The sequence below is a fragment of the Giraffa tippelskirchi genome, chromosome 2, assembly GCF_054371585.1.
Source record: "Giraffa tippelskirchi isolate mGirTip1 chromosome 2, T2T-mGirTip1v1.2.pri, whole genome shotgun sequence".
Lineage (NCBI taxonomy): Eukaryota > Metazoa > Chordata > Mammalia > Artiodactyla > Giraffidae > Giraffa > Giraffa tippelskirchi.
Genome location: NC_137276.1, coordinates 31377658 through 31403582, shown reverse-complemented (window position 1 = coordinate 31403582; position 25925 = coordinate 31377658). Strand labels below are relative to the sequence as shown.

Here is a 25925-nt window from a genome sequence, read left to right as displayed (position 1 = left end):
GGGCACTTTCTTTCGGGGCAGAAGCTGCCGGGCAGAGGACGAAAGAGGAAGTGGCGACAGCGAGTTCAGACTACCTTTTTCAAGAAGCTTTGCTGTGAAGAGGAGAGATGGTACGACTGAACAGGACGTTAGGAGCTCTGAGCCCCTTAATAGCTGAGAGGGAGGGGGAAGAGTGAGCGGACAGCAGCGCACACTTCGCGGGGGCTGCGCCCTTTTGCCTGCTCTTCCCCCCACGTGACCCGGAGGCCGCCTACACAGGCGGGCCTCGCGGAGACTACAGTCCCCAGAAGGCCGCGCGGCGCTGGGCGGGGCGGAGCCGAGGCCTGGCGCACGTCTCGGAGGTTCGAGCGGAAGAGCTAGAGCTTGGAGGAGGCGGCGGATGTGGAGAGCTAAGGCGCCCCGGGTAACGAGTTGCTTCGCGTACCTGTCCCTCCCTCCGCACCGCAGACTGGGGCTCGACGCTTCCACGTTTCCCTCAACACTTGGGACAAGCTTTCTTTCCCCTTTTGTTACCGGTATTTTTCTTCTCACGTGACACCTGGGGCCGACCCCCGCCTGCGGCGGAGGTTACTGGGAAGCTCCCGCTCTTCGACCCCTGCGGGCCCTGGGTTGCGGGGGACCGTCTTAGACCCCTTTTTCTTTCTCTGGGCTGCGAGGTTGCTTTGGGTGTTCTCCCCAAATACTCTCTGCGAAGGGGCAGTTCCTTTCCTGTGTTTCAACAGGTACTGACTAGGGACTTGGGGGCCCCTTTTTCTCCCCAGTGGGTAGGAGGCTGTGGATAGCGGGGGCCACTCGAGACTACCCCGGGGCTTCGGACGATTTCGGTGCGCGAGCCCTGAGCCTCTGGAGCGAGTCCGCTGGGCTGGCTGGGAGCCCCGGGCTATGAGCGGGGAGTGAGCTGTCTGTTCGAGAGGGAGGGTATACTTCCTGGTTTTCTTGGGCCACCCTCGGAAAACTCCCAAGTCCGCTTTTTAAAGCTTTCTTTATCAATAAAAGTCTCCTCTCAGAGTTGAGTAGGGAAGAAGCACAGGATTTGGAATCTGATGTCCTGGGTAGAGTCTCGGGTCTGCCACTTGCTGGATCATTATCTTTTACAGCCCGTTTATTGCCTCCTGGGTTTCCCAGTCTGAAAAATGGGGGTGATCGTCTTTGGCCTGCCTGCCTTCCAGTGTCTAGCGGTTTAGCAGAAGTGACATGTGTGAGAAAGCATGTTTCACATAAAACAATCTCACTGTCTTTCTGTCTCTAGCCCAGGTCAGTTGAATTTTCAAACCGTGTTCATGTCTTTATGAACTTGATCATAAACGTGATCGTGAACCCTATGAAGATCAAGTGAGTTAGTCAATAGGGGGAAAATGTCTTTGGAAACGAATGTGAACCATACAGATGTTCTTATGTCGTGTTCCTGGTGTAGAGGTAACATTAGGGCCCTATCACCTGTGGAGTCAGTTTTAAACTTCGTCTGGATTTTAAGGTCCACCAGAATTTGGATTGTTCTGTCCCACCAGTGCGCGTGCGTGCACTCACAAGCAGTCTTGCTCGCGTCTTGCTTTGTTACAGCCATCCTTTCTTCAGTGCTACACAGTGTACAAGCATCCCAGAAAGTACTTAATGTTCCTCGTGTGTAGTGCTAAGCTTATGCTTGTCTCCAGCTGGTCGGCCCTTTTGAGGTACTCCTCGTACTAAACCTAGCTCTGATTGTATCACAGTATCACTAACCTGAATGTAGACTAGCTGAAATGAGAAATACTGGGGTTATTTGTACCTATCCTAGATACATGTGTTAGGAGTCTGTGTTACCTTATAGTTAGAATTCAGAATATAGACAGCCAGTATTCATGTCTAGTTTTTATTCTGGCAGTTCAGTCTGCGACTCCAAGCAGGTGACTTTGTTTCTCTTTCCCCTTGTAGAGAGTGAGGATTTTACAGTCAACTTTTTGTGGGTTTGGTAGTATAGTAATTAGGTAGTCTTGCATTATTTCTGAAATCATTGGTTGGAAAATACTTGAATGTGGTTTTGAAACCAAAGGATGGTAGGACAACTGTTGAATGTATAAAGCTGAACAAATTTGTGTTGAAATGCCGGTGCTGTGACTTCCAGTTCATGAGTTCTGATGAATTATGTCACCTCTTTAAGCTTGTCTACTAATTTCTGAAATGAAGATGATAGCATTTACCTGATAAGGTGTCTATACGAATTAAATGAGATGTGAATATAAAGTAGTGCTGGAGTGAGTACGTGCTCATTATTTTGTTGCTATTCTAATTGATGACTATGATGATGGTAAAAAGTGATGAAATTTTAGGTAAAGTATTTTCTTAAGATTCAGTTTTTTTGTTGTTGTTCGTAAAGTGAGGATAGTTATCCTTAACCCGTAAACTTAAAGAAGCAGTAAGAAGTGCTCAGATTGCAGGGTGTTTTGTTTTTTTTTTAAGCAGTTGCATTTTATATAAAGATTATATTAGGCTATTTTTTACGTTTAGAAGTTTCCAGAACGCTCTTGTTGTTGGGGTGTGCTATTGGGCTAGTGCTTCATTGATAACCCATACTAAGAATTTAGTTTTGTGTCTTTCTGCACATTGTAGCTTGTAGCAGAACAATTATCTATGTTAATGACTTAGATATTGACTATTGACTAGGGTAGAGTTTTATAGAGCATTTTTTATTGGCTTCCCACCTTCCCTGCCTTTTTTCTTAAAGCCAGACTATTTAACTCTAAAAGTTCAATCTAGTGGGTAGGGGCCAGAAGATATGGTGACTCTCAGTTTCTGAAAGTGGTAACTTTAGTGACAAGTGCTTATGGTGGCACTGGCGTGTGTTTGTATCTACAAGGAGTGAGAGTTTAGAGAAACCAAGGGGGAACGTCTACTAGAGAAAACTGATTTGTTGGTCCAAGCAGAGTCTTAGAGTTAAGAATTGAAAGGTTTACTTTTCATTCCTTCAGATGCTGTGTTGACTGCAAGTTGTCTGAAGATGCAAATGTCTAGGAAGTATTTCCTTTACTCTCTTTTTTGATGTGGTTTCCCCTGGCTCCACGTTATCAGTTTCACCCTGACCTGTAGTTAAGAATCAGCAAGATGACAATTTTTTTTTTACTATAGACTTGTGTATAAATTATAATAGTCATTTCCATTAATATCTGCTTTGTGTGCTGTAATGTGTTATTTTTTCCTTTATGTTTTAAACATTTTTGTTCCTAACTTTTTTATTTAAAAGAAATTTTTGGAAGATAGACCCATTTTCAGGCAGTATTATCGTTACTGTGTTTAGTTATTGTATTTTCTTATAGTCATGAATTTAGGTGATACATATATATTTACTCTCATAAAGCTTCACATGATCACTGTGATTTTTTTAGCCAAGGTTAAGTTTGCTGACTGTGCCCACTGAACCCTGAAAAATAGCAAAACTATTTGTCTAATGTGTTTCAATCTGTGACCCTGTCCTCATTAGCTCACCATTTACAAAATATCTCAACAGAATGAGTGATAAGACTAGTGTATTGTTGATTTGGCACTTGTGGCTACAGTCCATGGGGTCGCTGCGAGTCGGACACGGCTGAGCGACTTCACTTTTACTTTTCCCTTTCATGCACTGGAGAAGGAAATGGCAACCCACTCCAGTTTTCTTGCCTGGAGAATCCTAGGGACGGCAGAGCCTGGTGGGCTGCCGTCTGTAGGGTCGCAAAGAGTCGGACATGACTGAACCGACTTAGCAGCAGCAGCAGCAGCACTCATTAGACATGACAGAAGTAGATGAACTAATGCCAAAAGTAAAAGTGTAGATTATTAATTATATAAAACTGCAATACAAGACTAGCACTCACACTATGTATAAAACAGGTGACCTATGGGATGATCTTTGACAATCACTAACCTGAACTATATTTTAGACGTTTCTCTTAGTTGTTGTATTGTATTGGTTGCAGGCATCCCACCCACAGGAAAAGTGAGAAGAAATGGAACTAGGATGTTCATGTCTTAAAAGAGAACCTACTTCTACTATGCCACCCACCAGAAAATGTGCTCTTAGCCAGTGGGGAAAACATGCAGAGTTTTCTGTTTATGAGCCCAGTAGGAAGAATGAAGCTTGGGTAACTCCTGAACTCCTGAGAGCTTATTGAATTACAGAGGAATTCCAGTTGTCAGAGGTTTAGATAGAAGAGAAGTTATAGGGTACTGCTGTGCAGCAGTAAACCTGCATGTGGAGAGAATATTTTCCTCTCAGTAGAACATGGACCCATTGCTCACAGTCTGTGGTGTGCGTTTTCACAGTCTCATGCTAGCCTTCTGTCTAGTTTTTTATTCTTCAACTTTGTTCTTCAGTTTTATTTTATCTGTTGTCCCTTGTGCCCATTTTTAAAATTTTTTGTTATTATTTATTTTTATGTCAAACATGGCTGGTTAAGACTAAGGATAACAACAGAGAAACAGAGAAGCACTGTTAGAAACAGCAGATTCTGGTGTCTAATATTATGAGGTTCCCAAATAACACGAGTTAATCTGTACATATGGTAATATAAATTTCTAGAATGGACAAATTCATGACTGTTTAACTTGGTGCAAAGGCAAAAATATGGGCAAATGGTGTGTGGTATTCTTATTGTGAGATTTGCCTCTTAGGAAAAAATAGATGTAGTGTTAATACTGGCTTGCATATGGGCTGTTTCCGGTTTTTTGCCATGGAATACCAGATGAATATTAAAGAAGGGAAGCCCTTGGATTTAAACATTCCCCTCTGAAATTTATACCAATAGCCCTGTTTTTTTTTTCTTATCATTTGTAAAATAGTGTTAATAATACCAACCCTGCTTGTTTATAAAGAGTAGAGGGAAAAGTTAACAAGAATGTCATGGAAATGGGGTAACTGTAGGGGAAAGGCTGACGGAAGGGCAGAGACTGAAAGAGGAAAAGTCTCACACTGGGGTGGGTAACTTGTCCTTGAGACAGAAAGAGGATACACAACAAAAGCAGAGACTGAGGGTTAGTCAGAGACAGAGAGGGGACATCAGAAGCACTGAAGAGGGACAGTCAGACTGAGGCAGTTAGAAAGAGGGGTAAACAGATGTAGAGGAAAGGGCTGACTTAGAAATGACAGGTGGATTCAGGGAGGGAACTGGTGAAAGACTGCAAGAGGGAACAACCAGGAGGGCATGGCCAAGAGCTTGTTGAATTAGTTTTTTGAGTTTTTGTCTGTTATTTGGGGAGATCTTGTAGACATTTGTAATTAGCCAAGAGAGGGAAGAAATGCAGATATTAGTAGTAAATCAAGTAACATGTTTATATAGTTTTTATTACACTAAAATTTTCCCTTAAGCACTCATTTTATTTTGCACATTCAAAATACAAACACCAAGCCAACTTTTGCTGCAGGCCTGTTAACTGCTTACTTGACTCCTTCATAGGTTTGTTGTTGTTCAGTCGCTAAGTCGTGTCCAAAACTTTTGCAACCCTATGGACTGTAGCCTGCCAGGCTTCTCTGTCCATGAGATTTCCCAGGCAAAAATCCTGGAGTGGGTTGCCATTTCTTTTCCAGGGGATCTTCCTGACTCAGGGATTGAACCTGTGGCTTCTGCGTGTCTCTTGCATCGCAGCCGGATTCTTGACCGCTGAGCCACCAGGGAAGCCCTCATAGGTAAACTCATTTTAAAAAATTAAATAAAATGATTAGTTTCTTTTTTAAAAATACTTTTTTCTTAAAAAAAAAATCAAATACATGCTTACTGTGGAAAACTTGGAAAATACAGAAAAGTTTAAAGAACAACAAAACTCATAATCTCACAACCTAAGCAACCCATAACGAGGCCTGCCCTTTCATTTGGTTGATGGTTTCCTTTGCTCTGCAGAAGCTTTTGAGTTTGATGTAGTTCCATTTGTTTATTTTTGGTTTTGTTGCCCTTCCCAAGGAAACAGATTCCAAAAAAATATTGCTAAGACTGATGTCAAAGAGTGTGCTGCCTATGTTTTCTTCTAGCAGTTTTATGGTTTCAGCTCTTACATTTAAGTCTTTCATCCATTTTGAGTTTATTTTTGTGTTTGGTGTAAGAAAGTGGTGTAGTTATATTCTTTTACATGTGGGTGTCCAGTTTTCCCACCACCATTTATTGAAGAGACTATTTTCCCCATTGTGTAGTCTTGCCTCCAGTATTATAGATTAATTGACCCTGTAAGTGTGGGTTTATTTCTGAGATGTCTGTTTTCTTACATAGTCTGGTCAGTCTTTGCAGTTCATCCCATTCTACTAAATGTAAAATAGAGCATCATCTATTTGAGGTTATTAGGACTCCATGGAAGAGGAGGCTCTTAAAGGAAGTGATAGAATGACAAATTGAGAGGACAGAAGAAAATTCCACATAGAGTGATGAGAAGCTAGAAGCAAAAAGTGCAATATGTGAACTGAATGAGACAGAAGGGGTATTTTAACAATATTGCACAAATGGAAGATGATGAGTAGTAAAGAGATGTGATTTGCTAGGTTTACATGTGTATAGGGATAATGAAGAATTAATGGAAAGCTCTGAAGGCTGGGCTGAAGAACTTAGATTTGATTCTTAAAGATGATATTTTTGTTGAAAGTCATGATGAAAACAGTATTTGAGAAAGATTGTCGTGGTGGCTTAGTGGGGTAACCCCAAGTAGGGAGTGGCTTTAGGGTAGTGCAATAGGACAGTCATGGATTAATGTAGAAATAGAAAGCGTAATAGCTCTTGTAGAGGAAGAGCAATAAGTATAGGGTTAGAAAAGCTGAAAGTTGGAATACCTCAAAGTTTTGAGTTTGACAGTGACATTGAGGAAGGATCTCAGAGAGGTCTAGGGAGAAAGATAATGAGTTAAGTGCTTTTACAAGTTGTAAGTTGAGTGGTAGTTGAAAAATCTGGTACTTGAAAAGTAAAGATCTTCATTATTTATTATAAATGAATGCTGTCCCTTTTAAAGTAATCATTCATAAGACCATGCATTTATTCTAGCAAATAAATATTCTTTGGAATTTGTCTTTCGGAACCGCTTTCAGAACCAGTAGAGCCATACAAGAAAACCAGTCTCATTACTTTATGGTCATATGTTTTGTGCCCAAGAATATTATCTTGCTTGATCACTCATATTATTTACCATATTTATTTCTAAGTGATATTTGATGGTTCCTAAAAGTAAATCTGCAGAGGCATTAAATTTATTACCATGCTGGATATTTAAATAACTGTCATCACTGCTGAGAACAACCTTAAGCTGTGGTAGCATTCCAAGAAGAGGTGGTAGTGCATGCTGGTTAAGAGGGTGGGTTCTGGAAGACTAGGTTTGAATGATCTCTTTAGTACATTAATTCTGTATCTTGAATAAGTTTCTTAACTTGCCTGGGTCTCAGTTTCCTCGATTTTAAGAGGATGGTGATAATACTTCCTACTTCATGGGATTATCGTGAGGATTAGCTACTAGAACGGTGCCTGGCATATTTTAAAAGCTATTTAAGTGTTAGCTATTTATTACCATCACAACAACTACTATTGCTACCATCACCATTTTGTCTATCTTTTTAGTTTTAAAAATCACTTATGTTCCTGTTTAATTACATCTTGTACAAATGGAATGATGGACAGCTAGAGTTAAAAATCAGAGCTCAAATAAATGATCGGACATATAGGAATGAGGCTTTTTAGAATGTGTGACCTAGAACTTAGTTGGAGAAGAGCAGAAAAGACAGATTTTCCTCACTGTGAAGTTGGACCAAGGATAGAATATTGGGGAATATTCATGGTAAGGGAGTGCAAAGCAGCAAAGGAGCCAGCAAAGGAGCAGTGGAAGATTGTTTAGAGAAAGAAAGAAAATCAGGAGTGTACATTAACATAGAGGTTATATTAATTAGGATAAGATTTGGTTGCAGTCAAATAATAGAGACTTAAGCGTGATAAAAGTTCATTTCTCTCAGTGTCACGAATTCCAGAAGTAATCTGGGACAGTTGTGGTTTGTCATGGTGTCATGTTGTTGCTCCACTCTGCATGGATTCTCTTCTTTTCCAAAGTTGCTTGGTGGTCTAAGATGGCTGTTGGAGTTCCAGCCTCTTAATCCACATACGAACCAGCAGAAAGGAGGAAGAGGACACATCTTCTTCCCTTTAAGGATACTTCCTGAAAGTTAGGTGTACCACTTTTGCTCATATTCTGTTGGTCACAGAGCCACATCTTCCTGCAGGAGAGGTTGGGAAATGTAGAATATTTTGAATGCTCAGTGCCTGAAGAGAAAAATGAGGAAAAATAAGGATAACCTAAGGGTAGCTAGTTGAAGAATACAGGGTAGATAACAGAATTAATAGTCTTTGCGTGCGTGCCAGGCTGCTTCAGTCATGTTTGACTCTTTGTGACCCATGGACTACAGCCCTCCAAGCTTCTTTGTCCATGGAATGAATTCTCCAGGCAAAAATACTGAAGTGGGTTGCCATGCTTAGGATAGTTTAATTCTTTATTGGTAATCCTTGATAGAGTTTCTGTACTTGTGAAACTATGAGTATGAAACTACTCTTCTCTTATCAAACTGCATCAGTAGCAGTCTGTTTTTAGGGATGAATCCTTACTTAATTAGGATTATCAGTCTCTTATAGGGAAAAAGATGATGAGTATGTATATATATGTATGCATGTGTGTGATATGTGTATAGATATATAATATACATTAATATATATTTCCTCATTTAGCATTGGTGTTTGCCAAAATTGCTTCATATAGCAACAGCCTGCTTTAAAACTGATAGTATTTAAGCATCTGATATCTTTCTTTAGTTCTTTTAAGCTTCTAATTTTACCTAGCCTTCTATTCACTCTCCAGTTTGGTTGTTTTGGGCCATTGTTTTTAATCTGTCTCTGTCCTTTTATATTACTACTCTCTTTCACTGCTGTTAATGCTGTTAATCGTACTTCCCAAAATAGATAAATGAGCAAATTTAATTAAATGTGTTATTTGCACTCTCCTGATCATTAATGAGTTTGTATGTAAGGTCAGGCCTACAATCTTCCTAGTATTATAATGACTGAATTTTCTCTATCCACTAAATGGATAAGTATTTGCTTTAGAGTTTTCTATTTTTAAAGCTTCCATATTTTGTATGTTTATGTTCTTCTAATGTTGGAAATATGAAGGTCTTCTAACAATAAAGGAAGAGTGTTTTCCCTGTTTGAGAGTAAGATACAGACCTATTCCTATTTACCTAAATACTTGAGAGTACATTTTCTAAAGGCAAGGACATTCTTTTATGAAAGCATAGTACAGTTATCAAAATCAGGAAATTAACATTGATTTAATATTATACTGTAGTACACAGACTTATTCAGATTTCACTCATTATCCCAATAATGTACTGTTTTGTAGCAAAAGAAAATTCTGGCTCTTGGAGTGTATTCAATTGTCATGTCTCTTTAGTTTCCTTTAATCTGGAGCATTTCCTCAGTCTTTGTTTTTGCATGACATTAACATTTTTGAAGAGTACAGGCCAGTTATTTTGCTGTTATTATTGTTGAGTCGCTAAGTCATGTCCAACTCTTTGCCATCCCACGGACTGCAGCTTGCCAGGTGTCCCTGTCCTTCACTGCCTCCTGGAGTTTGGTCAGATTCATGTCCATTGAGTCGGTGATACTATCTAACCATCTCATCCTCTGCCGTCCTCTTCTCCTTTTGCCTTAGATTTTTCCCAATATCAGGGTTTTTTCCAGTGAGTCAGCTTTTTGCATCAAGTGGCCGAAGTATTGGAGCTTCAGCTTTAGCATCAGTCCTTCCAATGAAGATTCAGGGTTAATTTCCTTTAGAATTGACTGATTTGATCTCCTTGCAGTCCAGGGGACTCTGAAGAGTCTTCTCCAGCACCACAATTCAAAGGCATCAGTGCTTTTGTAGAATGCTTATAAATTGGGTTTATCTGCTGTTTTTTCATTATTGGCTTCAAGTTATACATAAAATTTATCATTTTAACCATTTTAACCAAAGTGTATAGTTCAGTGATTAAGTACATTGACATTATGTTTATAATTTTGAGCTATCTTTGAAAAAATACTTTTGAGATTTTGTAAATTTCCTACTACTCCTTGAACTTTTACTAGCTTGTATTTCTGTCTGCATCATTTTCGTGATGGTTCCTAAATAGTGATTTTCTAATTCCATCATGTCTCCTATACTTACTTATAATACTTTATTTCATTATTTATTTTGATGCTGTTACTGATTTGGTCAGTGGGAGCCCATTCAAGCTGATGCCTGTTTCCTTTTGCCTTGCCCTTGTCACTCATATACACATTCATATACATCTTTATCTGTCTATTGAAAGCAATGAGTTTATATTGATACTTCTGATTCCAGTCCAACACTACAGGGTTTATTCATTCTGTATTTATAACCCCCTCTTCCAAAAGTGAGAAACTTGTCCCTATGATTCGCATTTTTACTTATTGGCCTAGTCCTAGAATACCGGAGAATAGTTTCATACCACTGCTTAAAAGACATCTAGTAAGTAGAGTTCAATATTTGTTTTCCTTATCCTATGGGCATATAGTCCAAATCTCCACTGGTCAATAAAGTAGCCACTAACTGCATGAATTGAGATGTGTTGTAAATGTAAAATGCATACTAGGTTTTGTAAACTTAGTATGAAATAAGAAATGTGAAATATCCCATTAATATTTAAATAATATGTTATGTTGGTTATATGTTGAAATATTTTAAATATATTAGATAAAATTTAATTTTAACTATTTTAATGTGGCTGCTAGAAAATATTAAATTACGTATGTGGCATCCATTATCTTTCTATTGGACATCGCTGAGCAAGAAACCATGTTCAAAAGTTACTAGAGTTAGTTTTCTCTCCAACTTTCTTTCTGTAACATAGTTATATTAGTCATTTGCAATACAGTTCATTTCTATTGTATTCTAAGTTTTTCTCCCCATCCTAATTGATCTTACTTATTTTTGAACATGTGAGGGATTAATATGGCTCCAAAAGTCAGAATTGTATTAAATGTATATATACACTCAAAGCAGTGTCACCCATTTCTTCTTTCTTTTTCACCCTGTTTTTACCCAGCCTTTATAGGTAATCAGTCTCATCAGTCTCTGGATTACCCTTTTGGTGTTTTTCCCCCCAGGTATGAGGAGATAACACATTTATTTTTTTTTTATTTCTTAACTTTTCACACAAAATTTAGCATACTGTAGATACTCTTTTGTACTTTGCTTTTTTTTAAATTAAACATTTCACTTCAATATGTTTTGGAATCCATTGCATATCAATTTATAGCGCTCACAGTCCCATCCTCCCTTTATCTTTTCCTCCCTCTTATGGTTACACAGTACTCTGTTGTGATAACCTTAACCATTCTCTCATGCCATTTCCAGTGTTTTGAATTTATAAGCAGTGCTGCAATAACTAACCTTGTTTGTATATATTTTTGTATGTTGGAAGCGTATGTTTGGGTAAATACCTAAAATAGGATAGTTCAAAAGTTTAAAAGCAAATATAGTTTTCTTAAATATTGCTCAGTCCTTTTCTGTGGGAGGTTGTACAAGTTTGAATTTGCACCAGCAATATATGAGAGTTTTTCCCATAAATTAATCATCCGAATATGTTGGTGTGCTTTTTAATCTTTGCTATCCTATTTGTAGTTAGAAACAAAGTATCCCAATGTAGTTTTAATATACACTTTGTAGTTAATAACCTTTTCATAGAATATATAAAGGTCATTTTAATATCTTTCTGTGTGAATTATATTTTTAAGTTCATTTTTCTATCAGACTTCTTTTTTCTTCTTCAGTTTTTAAGAGTCCTGTAGAAGTCCAGTTATTTCCTTATGATAAATTCTTTGAAGGAGAATTGCTGGATCCAAAGGTCCTTTGATATATAAAAGATTTTGGAATATTGTTAAAATGCTTTCTATATTAATAAAATATGTATCTCCATTAACAATGTGGAGCCCTATTCAGTCTTTACTCACCAAACAGACCTTAGTTTTTAATCTTTGCTTGTCTGATGGATAAAATAGTAGATTTATTGTGGATTTCTTTGCTAACTGATGTGATTTATTTTTTCTTTGCTGATGATGGTTTATTTTTTATTTGTCTAGCTAGCTGTCCATTCAACATATTCTTATGAACATCCACCATGTACCATCCTAAAAGTTAGAACTATAGTAATGACTAGAAGTTGAACATCTTTTTGTGTTTCAGTCATTTGTATTATTTTGTTTCTTATCTCCATCTCCCTCTCTCTTTTTGATGGCATTTAGTAGATGTTTTGTCCCCTCAGACTAGTTCTCAGAGGACTGAGAATGAGAAAAAATGACATTTCCTTATTCTGTTTTGTTGTTGAACTTCTAAAAAGTATTTGTGTGTGTGTGTGTTTATTTTCATTGCCCATTCTATGGCACATCACTGTGTGGGACTCTTAAAGAGTATTCATGAAATGAGATCATGAAAGTTAAATGCACAGACAGGTGTCAAGGAAGTGATAATTACACATTTTTGTAAAACTAACTTGTATCATTATTATTTTCCAGGAGAGGCTGCTGTCTGTCAGAAGGGAACTTTTGTACCATTTGCCTCAGATACAGCCTGTCTGCATGTTCTAGAGTTATTATTCAAAAAATAAATGCCACTTATTTGGTAAGTCAGTTAACTAGAAATATTATTTACTCTGTTTGCATATGTTTTGTATTTTTTTAGTGCCATTTTACTTTGTAACTCTTATATATAACAAGTTTGAAAGTGGCAGTATCCTGAAAGACTTTCAGGATCTTGTGAAGATTTTCTTGCTTCTATTCACTGTCTTTCTTTAATTTTGATGTTTGTTGTAGAGAGAATAGGGGCTTGTTAAATATTGGAATTGGTTCTCAAAGTTGGATTACTAGCTTTGCTCTTTTCAGTCTCTTTCTTCTATAAGAACTGAGAATTAACATCCTTCCTGTCCAGCTCTAGTAGCTTCCCTGTAGTTCAAATAGGGAGCAGCAAAGATGCAGTGTTATGGTAGGAGCTTGAGGAACTGATTCAGGAAGACTATATGATCAGTGAAATCCTCAGGAAACCATAATAAAGCAGAATGAATAAGGCTATCAAAGAAATTATGGATGAAAACTAATTAGATAGCTAGTGAAACTGATTTTAATTTTTAAAGTGTTACTCTATAGATGTTAATTTTTAATTTTTTTTTTTCTAAGAAAACTTAAGTTGCTGTGACCTGCTGTTTTGTGAGAGGTTTCTCTTCCCCACATCCTGTGATAATCTTTTCAGTCTGTTCCATCTTCTGACTCTCATGTGTAGCCATTGGCAACCAGGAAATGGATACATAGGATGAAGGCTTTTTTCATAGGGTCAGTCATAGCACTGTCAGGAGATAATTGTACTTGTGTGCTGCTGAAGCACATGCAAAGAATTGGATGAAAGGTATAAAGAAATGATACTGGTGATTTACAGAATTTCCTTTTAAATGGGTTTGCACAGCAAGACATAGAGGTAAATGTTGATGTTGAGAACTGAGCTCAAAACAGTACTATCAAATAAAATTTAAGAATGAGGAGCCACAGGCACAGGAAAAAGGGGAAGGAAGATTCTCCTTTGATACGTTTTTTTGGTAGCCTCTTGGCTTCTGTTAGCAACAGAAAGCTGACTTCAGGTGTTCCTAGATGATGTGCACGGCTCATGTCAGTAGAGAGAGACATGGGATTTCATTGTGCTTGACTCTGAAATGTGCCACGTCTCAGAGCAAACCTAGTGAGTTTTAATCTTGGTTATTTAAAATCTCCTTGTACCTGTCTTATTAGGAGTATTATTTTTTTTTTTTAAGAAGAAACTAATTTGCAACTGGCTATAAAGAGTGACATTGTGTCCGGGAAAATGCTGTACTAACACTGCGCTGTCCCACAGGGGCACTTCTCAAGTCCCCAAACACAGTGCTGACAATCTGTGACAGCCTGTGAATTGTTGGGCAGCATTTTGGGAGGATGGACAGTGGAGTGAGGCAGTTGTGTGTAAGTTACAGAGGGGATGGGGAGGGGGAGAGATGAGAGAAGAGCAGAGCAGCTCAGGTTCTGTGGGCAATTAGAATGGTAGCTATTCTCCTTGTTAGCTCTGCTGATACCACTGAAATGAACAGCTGGAATTGGTTTCGGTGGGGTAGAAATATGTTTCACTTTTCCTTTCAAGGTATTATGATTTCATTCTGTCTTCAAAACTGTGAGGTTAGATGTTCTATTGATAAAAGTAGGAGTTGGATAGATTGAAAAGTTTTGAAGAGACTAGAAATATCACTTCATGCTAGGAAATGAAAGTGTAAAAATCAAAGGAATGGGGATGAGTCTTACCTTTTCTAGAGACTGTTGCAATGGTAGTAAGGCCAGTTACCATATCTAGATCCAAAATGATTGGGCTCTTAGACAAATGTATATCCTGATATTTGTTAGTTTATTAGATGCCACTGGTGGCTCAGTGGTAAAGAATCCATCTGCAATGCAGGAGACATGGGTTCGATCCCTGGATTGGGAAGAGATCCCCTGGAGAAGGAAATGGCAACCCTTTCCTGTATTCTTGCCTGGGGAATCCCATGGACAGAGGAGCCTGGTAGGCTACAGCCCACGAGGTTGCAGAAGAGTTGGACATGACTTAGTAACTAAACAACTGCATACTAAGGTATCACCAGCTATTTGTTTCAGAAGTGGCCAACTATAGGAATCTTCACCAGGTAGCAAGGCACAAGTTTCTGGATATTTGGACTGTGGGGTGGAATTTGACATGGGGCAAACTTTGGTTCAGTTCTTTCTCTGATCATGAGAATGGTTACACAAAGTAAGTATATTTGATTGCTCCTCTAGATGTAATGTCTGTTTATGAGTATGGGGTTAGACTTGGGGCACATTGTTATGGGGCACATTGTTATGTAGCCCATTCCTCCTGTTGATCCTGTTTCTGGGTTTTGGTTAAATGTTATTGCTTGCTCATTGTTACCATTGGGTTAAGCAAGTGTAGTGTTTAGTGATGTCAGTATTAAGATTATGTGCTATCGTAACACCTTTACCTGATAGTACATAATAATAATAAAAAAAAGCCAGGGTAAATGAAAGAATAGATGGTGTAAGGGAAGGTTTGGAGACCTAGACACAACAGTAATAGGATTACTTTTCAGCAGTTGCCTGTAGGGTCTAGACTTGACTCTTCATTGCTTTTGGTATTGAATGACTGAACCTAGTGTTGAAGGCCCTCCAGGCTGAAAACGGAATATTCTTTCTGGCAGAATATTCTACACTTTGCTGTATTGACCCTTTGGCTCTAGTAGTTTCTATAGCTGTCTCCAAAATAAGGTTTTTTGAATTACTGCCTCTTCAGATTGTTCAGACCATTCCTTCTACTTGGAATATCTCCCTTCAGTCCCCAGCCTACATACTAGCTTCCAATTCCCCTTTTATGATATCTTCTTCAACTGTTCCAGGCCCTAAGTGATAGCTCTCTTCTCTGAATTTTTATCATTTACAACTTTTTATTTGGCAATTTTATATTACCTTAAAACACCTTTTTAAAAAAATTTCTTACCTTTCCAATTAGTTAGAGACAACTTAAAGAGGAGGCTATGTTATTCATGTGGTTCAAACTGTGTCCTTACCTGTGGTCTAACTTTACAGTTTCCACCATCCCAGCATAAATCTCAGTACAATGTGTGCACTTAAAAAATGTTTGGCTATAAGACAATGCCATTACCTGTTGTTGGCTATTACTAACCTTTAACATTTGTCTTGCTTTTTGTATTATAAAAATATTAGATTAAAATACAGTTTAGTACCCGAGCCATGTTTGTTCAGTAGATTATTCTACTTTGAAAGCCTTTTGTAACACTCTGGACAGGTTTCCTGATCCTTAAAGGAGCAGTTCTCTGAAGATGTTTCTGTATTCTAAGGTAATTGTTTGCTGTTCTTGAAACTCTAATTAGTAAACGTTCAGTCTGCATGTAAGAGAGTCTTTTATTTATTAATTATCTGATGTTTTTTATTTGCCTGCTTTAAAGTGAAGCTTGCTTCTTTTGGTGTCTCAGTTTCTGCTCAGCCACATTTGGTCTTCAGTTGCTAGTACAGCTACAAGGAGAAAGGAGATAAGAGTTGTAACTATATCTCTAACATACCTTTACAATTATTCTTTTTGGTTATTATTGCACTTTGGTATTTTTGCTTTTTAAAAACTATGCTATGCTTTGTTTACCCCATTTTTTTTAGAAGGCATGTATTCTAGTCTACTGTAGTAGTTAAGTGTAGGGACTTCAGAATCCTAACTAACACTTGGAAGCTGTGTGATCTTAAATAACTCAGTTTCAGATTTCTCATCTGTAAAACTGAGATAATAACTACCTCTTGGTATGTTCATTTCAGTTCAGTTGCTCAATCGTGTCTGACTCTTTGCGACCCCACGAATCGCAGCACGCCAGGCCTCCCTGTCTATCACCAACTCCCGGAGTTTACCCAAACCCATGTCCATCTAGTCGGTGATGCCATCCAACCATCTCATCCTCTGTCGTCCCCTTCTCCTCCTGCCCCCAATCCTTCCCAGCATTAGGGTCTTTTCCAATGAGTCAACTCTTTGCATGAGGTGGCCAAAGTATTGGAGTTTCAGCTTCAACATCAGTCCTTCCAATGAACACCCAGGACTGATCTCCTTTAGGATGGACTGGTTGGATCTCCTTGCAGTCCAAGGGACTCTCAAGAGTCTTCTCCAACACCATAGTTCAAAAGCATCAATTCTTCGGCGTTCAGCTTTCTTCACCGTCCAACTCTCACATCCATACATGACCACTGGAAAAACCATAGCCTTGACTATACAGACCTTTGTTGGCAAAGTAATGTCTCTGAGACAATATGTATAAGACACAGATTAAGCCTATTAGCCTCTGCTTTCAAAACTTACTCAGTAGTTTATTAGCTTTAGCTTGTGAATCCTAGGCTTCTATGGTGGCTCAGATGTTAAGGAATCCACCTGTAATGCAAGAGACCTGGGTTTGATCCCTGAGTGAGGAGGATCTCCTGGAGAAGGGAATGGCAACCCATTCCAGTATTCTTGCCTGGAGAACTCCGTGGATAGAGGAGCCTGGAGAACTCCATGGATAGAGGAGCCTGGAGGGCTACAGTCCATGGGGTCACAAAGAGTCAGACACGACTGAGTGACTTTCAGATGGGAAAAACGATCAAGCTTAATGCATGTCAGATTTAACGCACAGTCCTGAAAGCCGTATTCGTTCCAAGTCTTTTACCATAGGATATCAGTGCAACCCAGGATAGACCCAGGAAAGAAACTAATCTCAAAGAAGTGTAGAAACACAGACCAACCTCCAGATGTGTAATGAGGGAAAGAAATTTTAGGAAGATGTTTTCTTCTCTCCTCTCTACCACCAGATAGATATACAGAGTAGGAAGCAGACTGCTTGCTCTACCTTTCTGTTACATATTGCTATTGTTCAGTTATATTAAAGCTTTGATCTGAGTGCCTTTTGAGGTGGTCAGCTGTAGGTGCAAATATTAGACTTGGAACAGCTAAGTTGGTGAACGATGGGGTTACCACATCAGTCGAGTGTGAAAGAGACTAAGCCGCGGACTGTTTCCCAGCCTCTAAAGCGTGAAATCAGTTGGTGCCGATGCATGGCAGCTGTAGCCAGTGGAGTATAAAATAAGTTGGGAGTGTGACTTGTGTTATGTTGTGAGAAAAACCTTTTCATGCCATAGTTTGTTTACATATTTTGGGGCCCTCAAGACCCCTGCTGGAATCATCTCTCCTGTGTCTTTCATTGTCTGGATATTTAGATTTTTTTACGAAATATTTCTTCCAGTTATGCAGCCTATAATCTTTGTTCAGCTGCATGCACAGAGGCAAAGGCTATAAATGTCTGGAGCAGACTAATATTAAAATACTGACTGTTATATTCTGTTTAATATTACATCTGAAAATGCCATTTGCAGTAGGTATTTATTGTACAAGTTTCTTCTCTCTTTAGATTCAGAATCCTCTACATTCTGCTTTGAAGGTTCCTCTAGTCTAGGAACTGTGCCATCAATTTCACTGTTCGTTGTTCCCATGTTCCCATGTGCCTCTGGAGAAAGGTGGAGAAGGATAATGTTTTCAAATGGTAGTGGGAGTAGATAGGAAGAAGTATAGAGATTATTCTTATGGGGAACAGAAGAGAGGGAGTTCCTCTCCCTGACACCTGGTTAGGTTCTTCACCATATGGCTTTGAGGGTGAGGCAAGGTGAATGAGGAAGTTTCAGAGATAGTAGTAGATTATTATTGTCAGCACTTTTAAGTCTGGAAGGTTATTGGAAATAGTCATGCCATGAAAGCATTAATCTTTCATTCTTACCCTAGTTGATTTTCTTGTTTTACTGCAGCAATCTTTGAACTCTCTTTTGGTTGCTTTGCATTTATACAGATTCTAAGCAAATTGCTAATGTTTATGAAATTAATAGATGATTGTGAGAGACCTGAGTATCATCAGGCAGGCTAGTGTAAGTAGTTAAATGCAGGGACTTTGAAATCCTAACCAGCACTTAGCAGCTATGTGACCTTGAGTTGCTTCAGATTTCTCATTGGTAAAACTGAGGTCATAATACCTATCTCATAGTGTGTAGCTGGAATCAAATGAGAAAATAAGATACATAAAATATTGAGCACAGTCCCTGTCACATCATGAGCACTCATCAGATGGTTAGCTGTTTCTTTTTTTCTCTTCCTCTGCTACTGCTATTGGTACTGCTCTACCACTACTTCAGTTTTGCTTGTGGGGCCTAAACCTTAATGGAACAGAAAACATAATTAGATATGGTTCATTGCAGCAGATTTTGAAAAATATATCATTGTTCCCTGGCTTAGTCTATTTCTTAATAGATCTTTCTTAACCAAATAGAAATGCTAAAAAAAGACTTTTTAGCGAAAGGAAAGGATCTTTATGTTGACTTGAGATTGCCTTGTAAAAAAATTGATTATTCTAAAATGTATTTAGTTAATGCAAATAAAACAGCTTTTCTATGAACTTAGGGAGTATATAGAAATAAAAAAGAAAGAGTTTAAAGCATTGTCATTCCTTATTATTCACCTAGTATTGATAATTTTTTCTTAGGAGGTACCTTATTTTTAATTCTTAGGAGAAATGTTTTGTCTGGTGCTAAGAATAGTTGTAGCAGAATTCTCATCTGATGTATGAGGACATTTTTGTGGGAATGGAATGAAAAAGTCATCCTGCTCATTTACACTAATGGAGATATGCATTAGTGTGGATAATATATTTGGTTTTGATGTGTATTATGTGACTGTTTTTGCAGCACAATTAACTTCCGGATTAAACTTTACTCAGCTAGTATATCCTGCGTATGTATACTGGGTAGAAAATTGGTTAAAGGCAGGTGTGATGGTTAGCTTAACTATTTAACTATTTAGTTTAGTTGATGGGAGATCTGGAGTTCTGGTCTCAGTTACCACTCAAATAGTTCCAAGTCTTGAGTAAAATCCTCAGTTTCCTCATTTTAAAAATGAGTTTATATGACATGATTTTCCAAGGTCTTTTTCAACTATTTGTAAGGCTGTAAGATCTGTGTGGAGGTAACTTGACCATCAGGAAATGCAACAGTGACACATTTTGACCACCAGAGGGTGGAGTCCAATCAGTTAGCTAGTGCTCTGTATTTGACCAGAATGTGGTGTCCTTGGAAATGAAGAGGACACATTGCTCCTCTGTCCATTTAACTTAAATTATGGAGCCTCTGACTTTTCTGATTCTGCTTGCATTAGACATCTTTCTGCTTTTTTCTTTTCAAACTTCTAGATAAAGAAGGGAGAAGAGAAGGATAGAGGTTTCTTGTCAGGGATTCATCAAATTTTATTCTCTAAGATAGCAAGTGACTCTCAGATGACCCATTGGCAACTTTGATGGGGAGCACAATAGTATTAGTGGCTAAATTTAAATTACTTGTGGCTTCCTTCTTCCCCCCCAAAACACACAGGCACACATACAAATGAGAGTCGATCCTCATTTCTCTCATTCCTTCTGAAATCCCAAGGATGAAAGTGGGGTGTCTGAGAAATATAATAAGCACTATACTTTTAATTGAAATCTAGGCTCCAGCCTTGCTTTACTACTTTGTATCTATCTAACCAGGCACGTTACAACCTCAGATCCTCAGTTTCTTTATTTGAAAAATTAGGATATTGAATTCTGACCTATATAATCTCTTTCAATAATGTAATTCTAAAATTGTGTAAAAATTCTTCAATATTTATGTGAAGGGCAGTGCTATTCTTGATAAGACATTAATTATTATAAAAATAGCACAGAATTTTTCCTATTTTTTGCTCGAAATAGAATTACAGGTGTTGTTAAGGCATAAATATTAAAATTTTAAAGTATACTACCATTATGGCAAGAAGAGTGACAGTTGCCTTTCTTTTGAGACATTTTTCTAACCCCCAAAACAAATAAAAACAAATTCTCTGAGCATTGGCTCACAGTAGCAGTGAGTCAGTCAAAAGAGGTAGGACCAGGAGCCAGGCCAAGCTGATTTTGGGTATAGTTGATAGTAAAGCATTTAGAGCAGTCATGTGGGAACACGTGAGCTTAGAAGAGAGGGCACATAGGGTCTAGGAATCTGTATTATAAAGCTGGATTCAGAATCCATTTCTTTAATCACACAAGTGGAAATAACTTTGATAGAGTCCAGTTGTATGAGTCTGAGAGCACAAGATAACATGGAAGTAACAAAGGGGGCATGTAGTCCAAATAAACAAGCAGAGATGAGTGTCTAGAAGGTGATAGACAAGTGGATGCAGAAGTGTGCTTGTGAAAACAGGCAAGGATTAGTACTTAGGATTTGATATGTATACAAGAGAGTATAGAAGCCAGCCAGAAAAACCAGATAGAAACAGCATTTTAGGATTATGTGTAAATACAAAATTTCAGTGTATCCTGGTTTTAATCACCTTCCTTGATGTTGGTAGTCATGTCTTCTTGGCATATCCAAGGTGCTCACACTTGAGTCTAGTGAGGATATCACTGACAAACTCTGTATAGTTTATATGCTTCTAATAGCTTCACATTCCACTGGATACACATATCCACAGATCTGCTCACTATAACTGCAGAGTTCATTTCACAGAACTGGCTAGTAAAAAATTTGGCAGGCAAGCTAGCTTTTCAAGTGCTCCTAGGAACAGAGCCCAGCTGTTCCCTTTGGGCTTTGCACTGTTGGAATTCATTGGGTTAGCAGCTAGAAAGAATGGACTGTAACATTTTCAGCCTGGTTCCTGACAGCAAAGCAAAGGTGTTAGAATTTCTGTTCTAGAGGTTTACACTGCAAGTAACTTAACCTGATTGTGTGTCTTAATATTACTGGGCTTCTGACCGCTGAAATATGGCTTGGATCGATGGTGGTTTGGAGAAAGTAGAAGGAGGGCTATCCATCATTCAGAGGCTCCATAGAAGCTGCCTGATAATGCTGCTTTCACCAAGCAGCCATCTGTCCATCCATCCATCAGTAGGATGAAATGAGATTTAGCAGAACAGGCAGCTGTAACTCTGAGACACTTTCTAACCAATGATTGCAGCCCTGGCCTTAGTCTGACCACAAAGCACAGCACTGCGGTTTGGCGGGATGTGGCGGCAAGCGCAGCAGTCTCATTCCCGTCAGTGCCAGCCTAGAGTGTATTCAATATGAGGCTGAAGCCCAGCCGAATCTCCTGTACATAATTCAACTAAACTTCGGTTGATGAGCAAACAGTAATTCTCTTTCAGGTCCAGTACTGTTTTACAAGTTGAGCAGACTCTTTTGATGGAGAATTTTTTGTTTGACTTGGAGAAGAAATAGAATTAAGAGCTGATTTAATTACTCTAGGATCCAACCACACAGTTTAGTCTTTAACCCATATTGTGTATTGGCAGAAGGCTTTGTAAATGCCAATGAATCAGGAAGACCACCTTTTTCTCAATTGTAAACACTGTGGGAACTTCTGCTGGCAATTCCCCGTTTGTCATGGCAATGAGGGATGAGGCTAAATTAAATTCAAGGATAATTCAATGATTTTATTTTATCTAGATTCTTTTTTCTCTAAAACTGGCATTTTTTACCTAGGTTGTTATAGAGCAGAAATTGCTTATTTCTCTCTACTCTGTATTAGTGGTGCCAACATGGAAGGAAAGTAAATGTGGGCAGGAAAATGGGTCAAAGATAAGAAGCAAGAAGGTGGACTACCCCTAAAGTGGATAATCAGGCTCTGAGGATTGAATGTTACCTGGTGTCTTCCTGGTTCTCCTGCTTTTCCAGGGCACCGAGCCTTCTGAGAGCCTCTTACTCAGCATGGCTCTGTGCTCACTTTGCCTGTCCTGGTGCTTCCCTAGCCGTGGCCAGGTTTCTTGACTGTTTTCTTGCAGTGGTCACTTCAGACCTCAGCTCCTGCTCTTTGTTCTGAAGCCTTAGCTCTTCGGAAGGGTCGAGGGAGCCTAATATACCGGAGATGCCTCGGAAATGAGAGCCTTGGATGAATTCCTGGGCCTATTGATCCACCAGCAGTTTATGCATCCTGACATTCATAATCTCAGTAGGCTGCTGATGTTCCTGATTAATGGGCCCAGGGGCTGTCCATCCGTCACTTCACATTAATTACTGAAGAGGTGTTTTTCCAGTGATTTACCTGACAGCGGGCTGTGATAAATACCCCTAAGCAGAGTGGGCAGTGATTTATCACAGGGCCACACCCTCCCCCCACTTACCCTTCCCCCTAACCACAGGCCAGCAGTGGGACCTGACCAGAGAGTGCCCCCTCCCCATAAGCTATCTATCTCCATAATTGCTTGTGGATGCATATTTACTGAGGCATGGGACCTGGCAGATAGCATTCTAGAATTTGTGCCAAAGATGATGAAAAATAAATCTTCCTAGTAGGAAGAGTAACTAGTATGTTTTTTCATGGGGCAGAGAAATATATATAAGGTGCCTTTCTGTTACTTTTTAAGAAATCTGATGGAAATACTGCCTACCTACTGTGCATGTCCTGAACACTGTGGTAATCGCTCTGCGAGCTTTAAAGAGTAGAGAAAGCAGTTTTCTTTTCAGTATTTGTAGTCTGTCCAGGGAGAATCTGAAGACATATGAGAAATTAGAGAACATTTCATGGCACTAATATAATCTTGAGAGGATTGGGATAGAACTCTAGGGTTCCATTTCTGTGAGAATCACGCTCACCAGCCCAATACCAAGGGATGGACTCAGAGACACAAAGCACAAGGAAAGCGAGGCTTTTAATGACAGTCTTGCAAGATCTGGTGTCTGGTGGGCAGGCTTACCCAGGGTGATCACAAGCAGTTTGTTCCTAACATGCAGGTCCCTTCTCCCTGTTCCTCATTGGCCCAGTATTGTGAGATGTACAATCTTTCTGGACGTCACCTAAGTTTTGTTATTTCCTTATTAGGCTATCCTTCTTTCTCCCTTCCCAATTTACATCCGCATTTTTCAACAAAGATTTTCTTGTTAATTTATCCCTTCCCCCAACATCCTGTTTGCTTAGGGACCCTCCAGGTTCATGATCTATGTCACGTCCACAAGTCCTTAGGCGTGTTTAGAGCTGGGGCACAGGTAATGGGTGGAGTCCTATCTCTTTAGGATCCAGTCTGACCTCCCTCCCCCAACCCCAACTTTATCTGAAGAGTTCAGGCCTCAACTTTGTCGTGTTTGCAAGTTCAACTGCTAGTAGTTTTTCCACTCAGAGCTACTTACTTTGCCTTGAAAATGGACTGCTTCAAGTTTCTATTTCTTACAATTTCCTACTTTTTAGTCTTCGAAAGTAAAATTTAGTTCAATATTTCAGTGTTTTCCATGGGTCAGACGTTGTATTTAACTCTGGAAATACGAAGATGAATGTGGTATAGCAGTAGATCTCAGGGAACAAAGTTTGATACCTTCAATTTTGATGTTGAGGCTGTTGGTATATAAACAAAATCTGCAAACTGGCTTTCTTTTGTTTCTTTTGAAACAAAAATAGCATACAATTGATCTTCTCAAAGAGCTGGTTCTTGTAGAGAGAAACTTACTATATTTAATCACATAATTTCCTTGTTTTTCCCAGATGTTTTTACTCAGCATTTAGTGTGGTTGATATTTTAGAACTTGTGTTAGAGAGTTCAAGTCTTTAAGACTCCAGAGTTACCTAAGGTAGTAACCACCACCCCTAATAGCTGTGGCAAGTTTTATACAGAACAGAGTGGTGGGTGCCAACAGAGTTTTCCTGGTATTAGGAGAGGTGAAGTCTGATTTCCAGAAAAGGGAAAGTTAGTGGTAAACAGCCCACGCTATGATTTGAGATTTCAGGGGTTAGGTGGGCAGATATATATGGAGTCATGTTGGTAATTTTACTTCTTGAAGTGATTAAGTTAACAGTAAACATGGTGTGTTAGTACAATATTAAAGTTAGGCATCTATGATTCAGAAAATTCAGCATTGTTTTGTTGAGGATATACAATGGGAGACAGTTGTAAGCAGTCAAAACTTGGTTTCAGTTACGGCTCCTCTACTTAGCAGCTAGCTGTGTGACCTAGAGATTTAGTTACCATATCTGTGAAATGGTAATAATAACTGGTAATAAATGGTAATAATAATAACTCCTCAAGGAGTTGTTAAATGAGATAGTATACAGTGCTTTCCACTCATTGACTTCTTTAATGCAGGACAGATATTGCTCAGTGGTTTTTAAAATCCAACATATTATAAGATTTTTATAATCTCAGAAACATTCATAGGTTTAGTGCTTTTCAGTATTTCTTGTGATTGGGATATGTGTGTGTGTGTATGTGTGTATATATCTACCTGTAAAAATAGATAATACTTAAAAATATAGAGCATCATTTCTTTAATGGTGGAAGGACATTGTGGTTTTTAAGAATGAGCCAGGTACAGAGGACAGGCCTTTAATCTGGCTGTAGTTTGATTTTGCTCTCACCATTAGTTTGCACATAAGGCCTCTTTCTGTAAATATATTTATATCATGTGTCATACATACAAGTTAAGAAGAGTCTATGTTAGTAGGAAAATAGCGAATGAATTGAATTAAAAAAAGCACATTGGTAAAGAATTCTTAATTTTGACCAAGAATACACATGCTTTTCATCTATTCACAGTCTCAAGTTAAACAGAAATATCTGAATTGATAGTACTTCATGTTAGGAACGTTGGTTTTTAATTCTGATTTTTTACCAAACATTACTGAATGCCATCCATGTGCCAGTTATGGTATTGTGCATTGAGGATTTAAAAATGATAAGATGTTTCTTATATTCAAGGAACTCAAGGTATAATTGGAGTCAGACAAACAGTTTGATATGGCAGCAGGAGTTGAAAATACCTAACCTTTCTCAAAAAATATTCGTTGAGATGTACAACATGCAGCAGGTGTTCAGAAATCCTTTAGGGCTGCATCTCAGAAGGAACAGTCTGAAACCATCCTTGGCAAGTAGGTCTTCAAATGGCAATGGACTGTCTTGGGTTTGGATTCACTACAGGACAGGCATAGGGTCACCCTAGACACAGACCAGTTAGACCTCTGAAAGCTTCCTGGTCAGTTTCGTTGACCCACTGGTGTTCCTCTGGCTTTTCACTTCCAGGGCTCCATTATGTCTTTTGGAGCAGCTTTTGAAAAGAAAGGAGGATGGTTAAGGCCTCTAATTTCTAAGACATCAACTAATGGATTTAGTTTTTCCTAATATTTTTCCTCCCAGAGGGTTGTAAGATATTAAAGTGGAGGGCATCTAACACTGGTATATTCATTTTGCCATAAGGCAGTTAAGAGCACAAACACTGGAGCTATATTATCTAGATTAGAATCTGGCACTTTCTGGGTCTTTGGCCTTCAACATATTGTTTAACATCCCGTGCCTCATTTTCTCATCTGTAGAA

The 25925-nt window shown here is 38.7% G+C and overlaps 1 protein-coding gene across 19 annotated transcripts in view; it reads left to right on the top strand.

The window, feature by feature from the left end:
* The first annotated feature begins 349 nt into the window (after window positions 1–349).
* Window positions 350–25925, top strand: part of R3HCC1L (R3H domain and coiled-coil containing 1 like) — a 66867-nt gene continuing 41291 nt past the window's right edge. For 6 of the 19 annotated variants that reach the window (XM_081549374.1, XM_081549366.1, XM_081549341.1 and 3 more), the window contains exons 1-2: window positions 350–403; window positions 12531–12636. The gene's annotated coding sequence lies outside the window, so the exon portion shown is untranslated. Of the gene's footprint in view, window positions 723–5536; window positions 5636–10391; window positions 10486–11062; window positions 11124–12530; window positions 12637–25925 lie in introns of all 19 variants that reach the window. The other 13 variants (XM_081549396.1, XM_081549430.1, XM_081549356.1 and 10 more) reach the window with 7 other exon arrangements.